Below are 11,940 nucleotides of genomic sequence, written 5' to 3'. Positions count from 1 at the left end.
TTAGCACATGGACCACAATTTATTTACCTCTGTTTTACGTGTTTGATTTTTTTTTCTCTTATTTCTTCTTAGGTTTTCTCTTTATTATTACTTATTTTAGTAATTTAATTATGAATTGCATTGGTGTTGTTTCCTTCATTTTCTTCTTGGTATTTGTTGATATCAAGGGTTTATGGGTTTATAGTGATCAAACTTGGAAAAATTTTGGCAATAATTTCTTTAATTTGTTTCTTCTTACACAACTCTCTTTAACAGACTCCAATTTATCATATATTGACTGTTTAATCATGACCTGCAAGTCTCTTTTTCTCTGCTTTGTTTTGTTTTGTTTTTCAGTTTTTTAATACCTCTTTACTTCATTTTGGATAGTTTTTGGTTCTATGCTTTTGGATTTAATATTACTTTTTTTCTGATGGAGTCTAATCTGATAAAAATCTTATGTAGTGGTGTTTTATTTGATATTTATATTTTTCTTTGTCAGAAAATAGCTATTATATATATTTTTAATTTATTCTTTCATTATGTTCACATTTTTCTTTAAATATCTGAGCATACTTATAATTGATTTCTATAGTCCTTATTGAAAAATTCTCCCCTTCCTGTCATTTTTTTTAGAATGTTTACATTGATAGACATTGCTGCTGGCTATAAGCCTCATTTTTCTAATTCTTCCTATCGATGTAGTTTTTTCATTAGATGCTTCCAAATTTGATGTTGTTAAGTGCTGACATTTATTTTCTAATTTATTTTTATTATTTTTTAAAATTATTTATTTATTTTGGAGCACTAATTACTCTGGAGTAGTATTTCTGCTAGAGCTAACTTAGTCCTCCTCCTAAATCATGATATGTCTGGAGTCTCTACAGTGTCTCACATATTAATGAGACTCCACAATGAATTAAGACTTGAATAATTCCTACTTTTGTGTGATTTTTGGAAACTCTTTGGCTTACAACTCCCTGATAATTGCTCTTTTCTTACAAGATTTTTTTTTTTTTACTTGCCCTTTGAGGTTTTACTTGTAATATTTGCAGAATGGAATTCTAAAAACTAAGACCTCTGTGTAAATTACTGGAACTATTTCTCTGTGTATCTCTCTCATCTCATGTTTTCTACCTTGTAAATTCTAGTCATCTCAGCATCTTAAAAATTCAGTCCTCATGTTGTCAACACAGCAAAACCACTGGTCTCTGTTTGGGTTCCCCTTGCTATTTTGCATTCCAGAAATTTTCTTCAAGCATAAGGCTACTGTGATTTGTTTTCCTAAATCCAGGGATAACAGTCCTGTACTTCCTGCTGTCTAACATCTAAAAATGTTTGTTTCATATAATTTCTCCAGTTTTCAAGTTGTTTATGGACGGAGAATAAGACCTATCACAGAGCTTATTATACTCTTGTGTCTTAGCCATTAGGAAGTTTTGAGTAGAACAGTGATGCAACTACTAAAAACTGACCTTTGCTCCTCGAAAGTGTTCTTTCTCCACCCAACTCAGCGAAATCCAGGACAGCCTGTTCTTTTTATGCCCTGGTACTCTCCTGTGATCTTTCTTTCCCTATTCTTCTGATTTCAACCAGCATCTGATATTTTATTTCTTTATGTTAAAAAGAGCTATCAGCCACTCTCCTCTATATTTTTCCACACTATGCATGGCAAATACATAGAATATAAAACAAGAAATACATATGAATTACTGAGTTTCTATAATGTCCCAGAAACTGATAAATAATCTTAACATTTATGTATATGTACTAAGATGGAGATGGGAAGAATTTAGCTGAAAAGATTTAACATCATCATATAATAAATCTGTGTCTGGCACTCAGAGATCAGTATTTGGCTACAGAAAGAAAGAATGAATGAATGAATGAATGAATCCCTACTGTCATTTCCAGGTGTTGAACTACTACCTCTTAGTTACCAACTATAATTTTCTCTGATTTAAAAGTGACCTAATGTTTTCTTTTTCAAGTCTAGTTACATTTCCTTTCTCAAGCCTAGTTGCAGAGTGAACTGGAGCTATGAAATCTTGGTATGCAACCTAGAAGTTATTTGCCCATTAAAGTTTCCCATCTTAGTGTAGTATAGTGTACCTGTTAACCCAGATGGGCTATAAAACCAGATTACTCATAAAGGGAGGGAAACGGAGGAAGGAGGTGAAGAAGAATGTGAAAAGAGAGGGTTCTTTGATGGACAAGAGTTACTACAAGTTTAGATAAAATATGTAAAACATGAATTTTGTTGCCTTACACTCCCTTCTTTAAAACTCTTTCATTTTCTGAGTTCCAGTGAATATATTTTTTTCCCACTTTGAATACCTCAGAAAGCAGTAATCTCTATAGTCTGAAAGCCAAGCTTTTAAGTACTGACATCTGTCTTTGTGAGTTAAGGTGCTCACAAAGTTGCACAGTTAAACAAATGAATGAATAGAGGTACTCACACTTTCCACTCATAAACATTAAAGGCAACTTGATTTTCTTTATACTCCTTTATTTAGGCTGGAAGTCTCAGGAATTTTCCAGTTCCAAATTTTAGATCCTTAAAATGGTAAACATGCTCAGCAAAACATGGTATTTCTGTTTTTAGTGTTTCTTAATTATTTAACACATACCAATTTCTTATCATTTTTCTTTTGCTAAAAAATATCATTTGGGGGCACCTGGATAGCTCAGTCCAGTAAGTGTCCAGCTCCTAATTTTGATTCAGGTCATGATCTCAGATTACTGAGATCAAGTCCTGCATTGGGCTCTGTGCTCAGCAGGGAATTTGCTGCAGATTCTCTCTCTCTCTCTCCTTCTCCCTCTGCCACTCCCCCAACTTGAGCACTCTCTGTCTCTCTCTCAAAATAAATAAATAAATAAATAACATCTGTCCAAAAAATATATGTACATAGTTTTTCCTTTGTTTTTTCAAAATTCACAGGATAAATTGAATATGAACTTATTCTCTGTTGAGTTGTCAATGTATAGACAATATTCATTTATTACTACCTGCTAGTCAATTAAAACAGTTATGACACAGATTATTTAAAAACATTATTACTGAGAGAATCCTGACTCTAAATCTATGCTACTATAATATATAATCACTTAGCAGGATCTTTAATTATTTTGCTGTAATCGACCTTCAAATATGAGAAAGAGATAGATTGCTAGATTAGAGAGATAGCTATAGATATAGGGGCACCTGGGTGGCTCAGTAAGTTAAGTGTCTGCCTTTGGCTCAGGTCATGATCCCAGGGTCCTGGGATGGAGCCCCATGTCCGTGTCAGGCTCTCTTCTCAGCAGGGAGTCTGGTTCTCCTTCTCCCTCTGCCCCGTACCCCCCACTCATGGTCTCTCTTGCTCTTGTTCTCTCAAATAATTAAATAAAATCTTTAATAAAAAAAAGATAAAATAGATATATATCAGCAACAAATATATTACCATCATACTAAAATGGAATTTTAAGTTTTCACCACTTAATTTTTAGTAGCGTGAATCCCTAGGCCACATACTTACATGTCAAAGAAATAAACATATATATGACTACATATACATGTGCATATATGAATATGGATAAGTTAATTTAATTTATGGCTTAATTTATAATTCTACCTGAGAGCAGAAGCCTGAAACTTTATCAGATAGTCCCTTTGAATCTTTCTCAGTAAATTTTTGTTTTTGTTTTTTCTGTCCCTACTTCAACCCCCAATTTGGTGTAAATCCTAAACTTCAGGTAAGTCTAATGGAATGTTGTGAAAATTGGGAGTAAGAACCTCATCCTTATAGTCCATCTATCCATAGCTGGCATCCGCTGAAAAGGACCATTAAAAAATAGTTCACATTTACATAGCTCTACACTAGGTGCTTTATATCTATATATCTTTATCTATACCTGTATCTATAACTGTATCTATCTATAGGTATATCTATGTTTATCCATCTTCATAACAGCCCTATGGAGTAAGTACTATTATTACTATCCATGTTTTACAAACAGGAAAACTGGTGCACAGAACAGTTAAAAAATTGTGTCAAGTTTATGCAGCAATTAAGAGACAAAGTTGGGTATGAACACAACAGTGGTACTCTACAACCTGAGGTTCAAATTTCTGTGCTCTACTAGCCTCTCACTTCCTCTACTCCATGGGCATAATCAATCTTCTACCTCAGCACAAGATGAGGCATCCATGTTATATATGTAAATTTCTGTGGCACATTCCACAAGAATGTCCTCATCTCTGCCCACCCCAGAACTGTTGTCTTTCCAGGATACAGCTGTGTCACTCAAGGCAATACAAGGGAAATAAAATTATGTGACTGCACACTTCTAGGACTTATTGCTCACAGGGGCTCTGGGCCTTATGTTCACCAGCCAAATAACTCCATTTAAACATCATCTCTGTTTTCTCAAAACCACAGTCAGAGGAATTTCTTAAGTGTTAGCAGTATCCCAAACAGGAAGCTGTGTGTTCTCTCATTCTGCCAGGAGTACAGCAGCTAGAGTAATTTTTACTTCAAGAGGGCACTGGTCTATGGATATCTTTCTTTTCTTACTATCTCACTTATGCTCCTCCCAAATTCTTTATAGAGATTTACCAGGTGATAAAAACTTGTTCTAACAGAAGATTTATTTTTCTATGTCAGTAATTTAGGTTAGGACCTTAGCTTTTAATACTTAAAAGACCTCTTATCATGCCACTCCAAAGCCTTTTTTGTCAAGACAGTTGTGTCTTCCTTAAATTCGTAAGTGTATTTTGAAATTTAGGACGCAAGAACTTAGTTCTCAATTTTTTTTCTCGTTATATCTTTCCTTTCTTGAGGCAATAAACTTAAACTACTCTTACTCTCCTCGAAATGGGGAGAAGGATCATGTGGGAGAAAAAATCAAATTAAAAACACATTGGTGAATACTTCACAATATCTTTTCTAATAGACTTCAAAGCTCTAATTTTAAAGAATCTGAGAATTATCTCCATACTTATCTCCAGATATCTTATATAAAAGTCACTTAGTGGTCTCTTCCTTTTAAAAGAGCTTGGAAGTCCTGGTACAAATTCTAAGAAACCTGAAGAATCATAACCTCTCTTCTGACTTTTAAGAGGTAGGAAGGAAAGCAAAAATACTTGAGAGGAGCCAGAAGCCTGTGGTTTTGGTCTCAACTCTGCCAATGACTAGCTGTGCTGCCAAGGACCAATCATTCAAATCTTACTTTATTCGTGAATTACCCAACTAACATTTCTGGATCATCTATGGGATAGATATTTAATATAAAATACTTGCTTAGTTATCACAATTTTAGCATAATCAGAAAGTTTAGTGACTTGTCTAAGATCTTAGAGGAGTTAACTGGCAAAATTGTGATTGAAGAAAGCTGTGTATTATCCCAACAGAATATTTCATGATATCTAAAATCCCACCTAGGCCAAAATACTCTATAATTCTAAGTGGGATTTGGCAGATTTTGCTGGGGAGACTAACTGTCCTATGCATTGTGTGTTTATATATGTGTGTATATATACTGTGATTTATTGAAGAATACTATCTCTGGATTAAAAAAACTGGATGCTTGCTAGCAAATACACTCTTCCAGAGGTCTTCTTTGCACTTTTATTTTGATACAGTACCTGTACATTATCATGGGGTTTCTTTTGTTTTTTGTTTATTTGTTTTTGTTTTAATTCTGATAGCACACAAAGCTTACTAACCTCTCCACAATTTGTTAATGACGTTCATTTTCCTAGTGGTGGCTGTCATGAACTGAAAAAGGGTAGAATTTATCTCCGCCCTATCTCCTCTAGGGTTAACACTCACATTAAGCAATATGTAATGTCTTCTCACCATGAATGCTGTCAGGCTGACATCAACAGTGAATTGTGTGAATACTTAACACAAACTAACATGATTTTTACATTATAAAAATCCCATTTTTAAAAAAGACAGTATAGGGTGCCTGGGTGGCTCAGTTGGCTAAGCAACTGCCTTCAGCTCAGGTCATGATCCCGGAGACCTGGGATCGAGTCTGGCATCAGGTTCCCAGCTCCATAGGGAGTGTGCTTGTGCCTCTGACCTTCTCCTGTCTCATGTTCTCTCTCACTCTCTATCTCACATAAGTAAATAAAATCTTTAAAAAAATAAGAATAAATTAAAAGGACAGTATACAATGATAAACAATGTGTGGGCCTGCGTTGGAAATCTAATAACATAAAGGCTTTTCTAGTTCCCTTGGAGAATATATTGATTAAGAGAACTATATTACATTTGCCTTTATACTGAAATATAGGGTTGATTTACAAATGTTAATGAATTCTTCCAGAACTTCTGAATGATGACTTCTTGGCTAATAGATATTTGGAAAAGTGTAGCACATAATTTAATTTCCTTAAAATCAGAGCTTAGAATTTTGGTAGTTTGCATCTGGAAACTGAGATTATTTTTTATTTAAGTGATGGAGTGAAAAGTTTAGTTGCGAGTTCTGTCAAAAATACATTATTTTAGATTCATTAATCCTCTACCTTGTGATTTATTTTTTTCAGGCCCATTTCCTTTTTTTTCCTTTTTTTTTAAAGTAATATTTTCTCATTTCTCTATTTTCAATGGTACAGTCTGAAAAATAATATTAAAAGGAATCATAGGTCTAGAGCAATACTGGAGAACCCTAACAAAAGCCCATTCCTCTAACTACACATAATCTTTGAAGAAACACTAGGCATGATAACATTTTAAAATTTACAAGAAATTTGTGTCCACATTGAAAAGAGATTATGACAGCGTACTAGCCCCTAATTTCACACAAGCCTGATTTCCAGTCTCCTTTTTGGTTCCTTCCTTTGGTGCAGTGGTTCTCAAACTTGGGTGCATATTGGAATCACCTAGAGACTTTTAAAAATATAAGTCCTATAACTAGAGATTCTCATATGATAGAGCATTGCCTGGGCACCTGGATCAATAAAAGCTCCCTCAGGTGATTCTAATGTGGAGCCAAGGCTAAGAATCACAGACTCTGTAAATTCTCAAGACATGCTCACTCATGTATTTGAGAGACTGACCCTACCAACCTTCCCAGGTGGCTGCTTCACTATCCTTTTGCTTTAGGTAATAAACCAGATGTTATTTCCAAGGCAGTGGTGTTCTATTCTGAGTCTTGCACCTGATTTTTTGCTTGAGATATGGTTTATGCATCATTGGTACTTATGTCTATAGCATTGTTTGGCCCTGAACATCCCAATAGGCTCATAATCTGTCAGCTGCTGATTACACTTTACATGTACTCCTGGTTTCTTTGCAGCGTCTATCCAGGCCAGAAGGTTGGTACTAGATCTCTTGGCAAGTCAACAGAAAAAATTTGCTAACTATTTTTTGTTCTCCTTATTTATCATATCAAGCACAAGCTTGGAGGACCCATCTCCTAGCATTCATTCATGGGGGGGGGAAAAGGATATCTCTTCTCATTTAAGCCTTACATAGAGTCAGAAAGAAGGGTTTATAGTAGTAAGCACTGGAGACAGAAATAGGAAACAAAGACAGTGGGAGGAAAATGAATCTGCTAATTTTCTCTGGGTCTTTGAAACTCCTTACTGGGGAGCTTTGTTAAATAATGAGAATAATCCCAAGAATAATACATATTGAAAAAAGTACTTCAATCAACCTCTGGATTCCGGGGCGGGGGGGGTGGGGGGATGACCTCTTCACTAACCTAGCATATAGCAACTTGGAGGACTTAGCCAATTTGAAAAGAAGGAAAAATTTAAAAACGTGCAGCAAATAAACTTAGCTAAGCCACATTAAGTTCCTGGTTGACATGAACTCTGAAGACTGAAAAACTGGCTTTAGGACCTCCAAAGGGCAGTGTGATGACCTCACAGCAAAGGCTGAAGATGGGTAGCTGAGCCCGAGTCCACAGCTGGCAAGAACTAACTGGAAACTACATCAACAGGAGAGAAATGCCCAGGACTTCCTAGTACCATTGCTGAGCAACATGAATAAACTATGAGTTCATCCACCATGAACTTCTGCAAAAGAGGCCAACACTGCTTACAGGAATGAAAAAATGCACAATAGACAGCTCAGACCCAAGGATCAGCATGAATATCACTTTCCCTAACTCTACTAAGAGAGCAAGTGCCTGCACTCCTTCAGGAATACTTTCGGATGTCGTCTAAGATCAAAGTATGGGAAGAGCTCAATAATTTTATACAAGATAAACTGAAAGGATTGTTGAAATTGTGTGATTCTGAGTAAATTTTCAGAGGATTAGGTTTTGTTTTTCTTTTTCTTTTTTTTTTCAAATAGCTGTTTATGCACTTAGAAAGATCGGATAGTTTTTTTGGTGTGTGTTTTTCTCTTTAAACACACACACACACACACACACACACACACACACACTATGCTTTCTCTACATACAGTCATAATATATCAAGATGGAGACATATTGGGGCACCTGGGTGGCCTAGTTCATTCAGTGTTGGACTCTTGGTTTCAGCTCAGTTTACCTCAGGTGGTGAAATACAGCCCTGAGAGAACTCCATGCTCAGTGTGGAGTCTGCTTAAGACTCTCTCCTTCTCTCTCTGTCCCTTCCCCCTTCTCCCTCTCTCTCTCAAATAAAAATTTTTTTTTGTTTGTTTGTTTGTTTTGTTTTGTTTTTAAATATGGAGACATACGGAGAAGATAGAACCAGTAAACAGAAGGGGCACATGGCAACAGTATCTGCCTTTACTGCCTGGATGTTACTCCTTATTTTCTCTCTCCCATAACTTCACCCTATCCTTTCCTATTTGCTCTTTCACAATAGCTTTTAAACATGTACAAACATCTCCCACCATAAGGCATTAAGCAAAATACATAAGAAAGTAAAATATACAGCCTTCCTCAACTCTACATATTTTCAGCTATTACTCTATTTCTAGCCGCATTAGTCCATACTTACTGTTTGTACTAGATTTTCCACCACCACCTTAAAAGTATTTTTGCTGAGACTGTGGAGGTGGGACACACAGAGCATCCTGGAGTGGCACTGGTGGCTGGTGGCTGCTGTGGCTGAGCCGTGGGCAAGGAGCTGCCCCAGGCTCTGGGGAAGTAAGGCACAGGAGGGGCTGAACCCACTGCCAATGCTGGAGCCATGGAAATCGGCGTGGAGATCAGTCGAAGATCTGGAGTGCCATTAAAGGGAAATTACAAGACCTTACATTGATGAAGAACTTCCTGATAACATTATAGTAATGGTGGCCAACAAGAAAGTCAGGACCAAATGACAGAGGACCTGTCCTTGTTCCTAGGGAACAACACGATTCATCGTTATGTCTTCATGGTGTATTAGATAAACTTGGCTCTGTTACAACTGACCCCTCCAGTCTAAAGTCTTCTGAAACCAGTATCTTTGATAATAATGTGTCTTCAAAAAAGAGCAGTTTCAGTCGGGGGGATGAGAGAAAGGCACGAAGCTGCAGTGCTGCCCCTTGCGATTGCTAGCACTAGACCTGAAAAAAGAGATTCCAGGTTTCTCCTAGTTTACAGGTACAGAAAACTACTAAGTCAGACAGACTTATGATGATGGAGCTGCAACCTGATTAATGTAAGCTATGAAGCCTCTGAGGCAGATAGCACCCTCTGAAGATGTGATTGATACTAAGCCAGAACCAGATGACTTCATTGATGAAGACCTCCGTTTTGTGCAGGAGAATCCCTTATCTCAGAAAAAACCCTACAGTGACACTTTTATATAATTTTTCTCACACTTCTGTTGAAAATTGTCACCACCTGCAAGTCAAAAAGCAGACAGTGGTTCTCATTTAAACAACCTGCAATTTCAGCAGCAGCAAAATGGTATTTGTGCCACCAAGCAACCTGATATACAGAACAGCCAGGTGTATGAAACAGGACATTTTTGTGAACCATAAGTGGTTAACAGCTTAGAAGAGACTTATAGACCCTTCTTCAGAAACAACTCAGAAAAAAAATAAGTATTGAGGAAGAAAACTTTCAGAAGAGGAAGTTGCTTGTGGTAAGTTCAACTGTTAAAGTAAAAAAATTCCATCATGTTGGTGAAGAAGAGGAGGAAGATGATGATTTGGGGTCTCAGAGAGGAAGCATCCCTAGCAGTGTGTCAAGTGCCAGCAAAGCCTGAAAGGAGACCTTTGCTTCCACCTTCTAAACAAGCTAACAAGAAAATAATTTTGAAAGCTATATCTGAAGATCAAGAATCTGTAACAAAAACAACTAACTCTTCTAGTCTCACAGAAACAGATACTTCCGGTTGCTCCCAGAACTCGAACTTCTCAAGAAGAATTGCTGACAGAAATGGTCCAGGGGCGAAGGAGGACTCCCAGAATAAATCTCTCCATTAAAGAAGAGGAAACAAAGGAAGATTATAAAGAAAAAAGCCCAGGAACTCAACAGAGGCAGTTGTTATACCGACTGCTAATTGAGCCAGTAATGGCAGAAACTCTGCAGATCAGTCAAGATTACTATGACTTGGAATCCATAATCCATGCAGACACAAGATCATTTATTCTGAAGAAGCCAAAGCTGTCTGAGGAAACAGTAGTGGCTCCAAACCAAGAGTTGGGGATGAAGACTGGAGATACCCTTCAGGTACTTTCAGGACACCTTAAGCAGATGGGATCTTGTACCACCAGATAAACCTGCAAGTCCCAAGTTTATAGTGACACTGGATGGTGTCCCCAGCCTCCGAGAATACATGTCAGATCAAGAAGAGGACATGTGTTTTGAAGTAGTGAAACCTGTAAACCAAACTGCAACCTCAAACAAGGGACTCAGAGGTCTCCTCCACCCACAGCACTTGCAGTTGATGAGCAGGCAGCCTGATGAGCCAAATGGTAGCTTTTCAGATGGTGAGATGAGTGAGCTGAGTGTGGTCCAGAAACCAGAAAGATTTTTTGAAATGTTGCAAATACTGGCCTGCCCTAAAAATGGGGATGAGTGTGCTTACCATCAACCTGTTTCACTTGCAAAGCCTTCCCCAATTGTAAATTTACTGAAAAAAAATTTGTTCTTTCATCCAAATTGAAAATATGATACAAAATGTACTAAACCAGATTGTTCCTTCACTCATATGAGTCTAAGAATTCCAGTAGTGTCTCCAAAGCCAGCAATTGCAAAACCAGTGCCACCTTCTAGCTTCTAATAGTCAACTGTGCCATTATTTCCCTGCTTGTAGGAAAATGGAAAGTCCCTTCTATCACCCAAAACACTGCAGATGTAACACTCAGTGTACAAGACCTGACTACACATTTTATCATCCTTCAGTGACTGTGCCAACACAACATGCCTTGAAATGGATTCCACCTCACACCAGTGAATGACACTCAGTCCTACTTGGCAGAAGATTGTGGAGTATTCATCCACTGACAAACGTTATTCTGCTGAACTTGTCAAATCTTTGAAACTTGGAAACATTGCTTTCATAATATTGAGTTTACTGCCTACCTGAAGTGTCTAATTTTTCAAGTTTGTAAGTTTATTAAGTGGTTTTAACATTGGGTGGTTTTTGTTGTTTGTTTTGGTTATGAAAAGACCATTTAAGGAAAAGTTAAATTCTATTAAAACATTTCAGGCATGTTTGTAAAAAAAAAAAAAAAAAAAGCCAAAACTTCTAATGATTGACTTATTCTTAAATCTGACTCCACAGTTTTGTCTCATTTACTCCCTGCAACATGTTCTTTATTTTTTTTTTTTGCATTCTGTGATGTGGTTAGTTCTAGGTTAACATTTGTTAACCTGTCTCTCTAGCCACTTCTATTTTCCTTTATTATATTCTCTTCTTCAGCCACTCTATAAATTCAGTGCTTCCAGGATTTCTAATTGATTCCATCCATTTACATGGCTTGAACTATCTCTTGTATATTTTAATGACTCAAATTATTATCCTCAGCTTCATTCTAATTCCTCAGTGATAGAAATATTTATTCTAATAATGACTATTTATTCAAATAATGACTACCT

General features: G+C 36.7%; 1 pseudogene across 1 annotated transcript; it reads left to right on the top strand.

Moving 5' to 3' along the window:
- Window positions 1-9,097: 9,097 nt before the first annotated feature.
- On the top strand, window positions 9,098-11,300 carry LOC308352674 (zinc finger CCCH domain-containing protein 14-like; annotated as a pseudogene). Its single transcript has one exon. The product of its transcript is annotated as a zinc finger CCCH domain-containing protein 14-like (transcript).
- The last annotated feature ends 640 nt before the right edge of the window (window positions 11,301-11,940 follow it).

Source organism: Martes martes (genome assembly GCF_963455335.1).
Source record: "Martes martes genome assembly, chromosome: 11".
Classification (NCBI taxonomy): Eukaryota; Metazoa; Chordata; class Mammalia; order Carnivora; family Mustelidae; genus Martes; species Martes martes.
The sequence above is the reverse complement of the archived record's forward strand: the minus strand, read 5'-3'. Positions and strand labels throughout refer to the sequence as shown.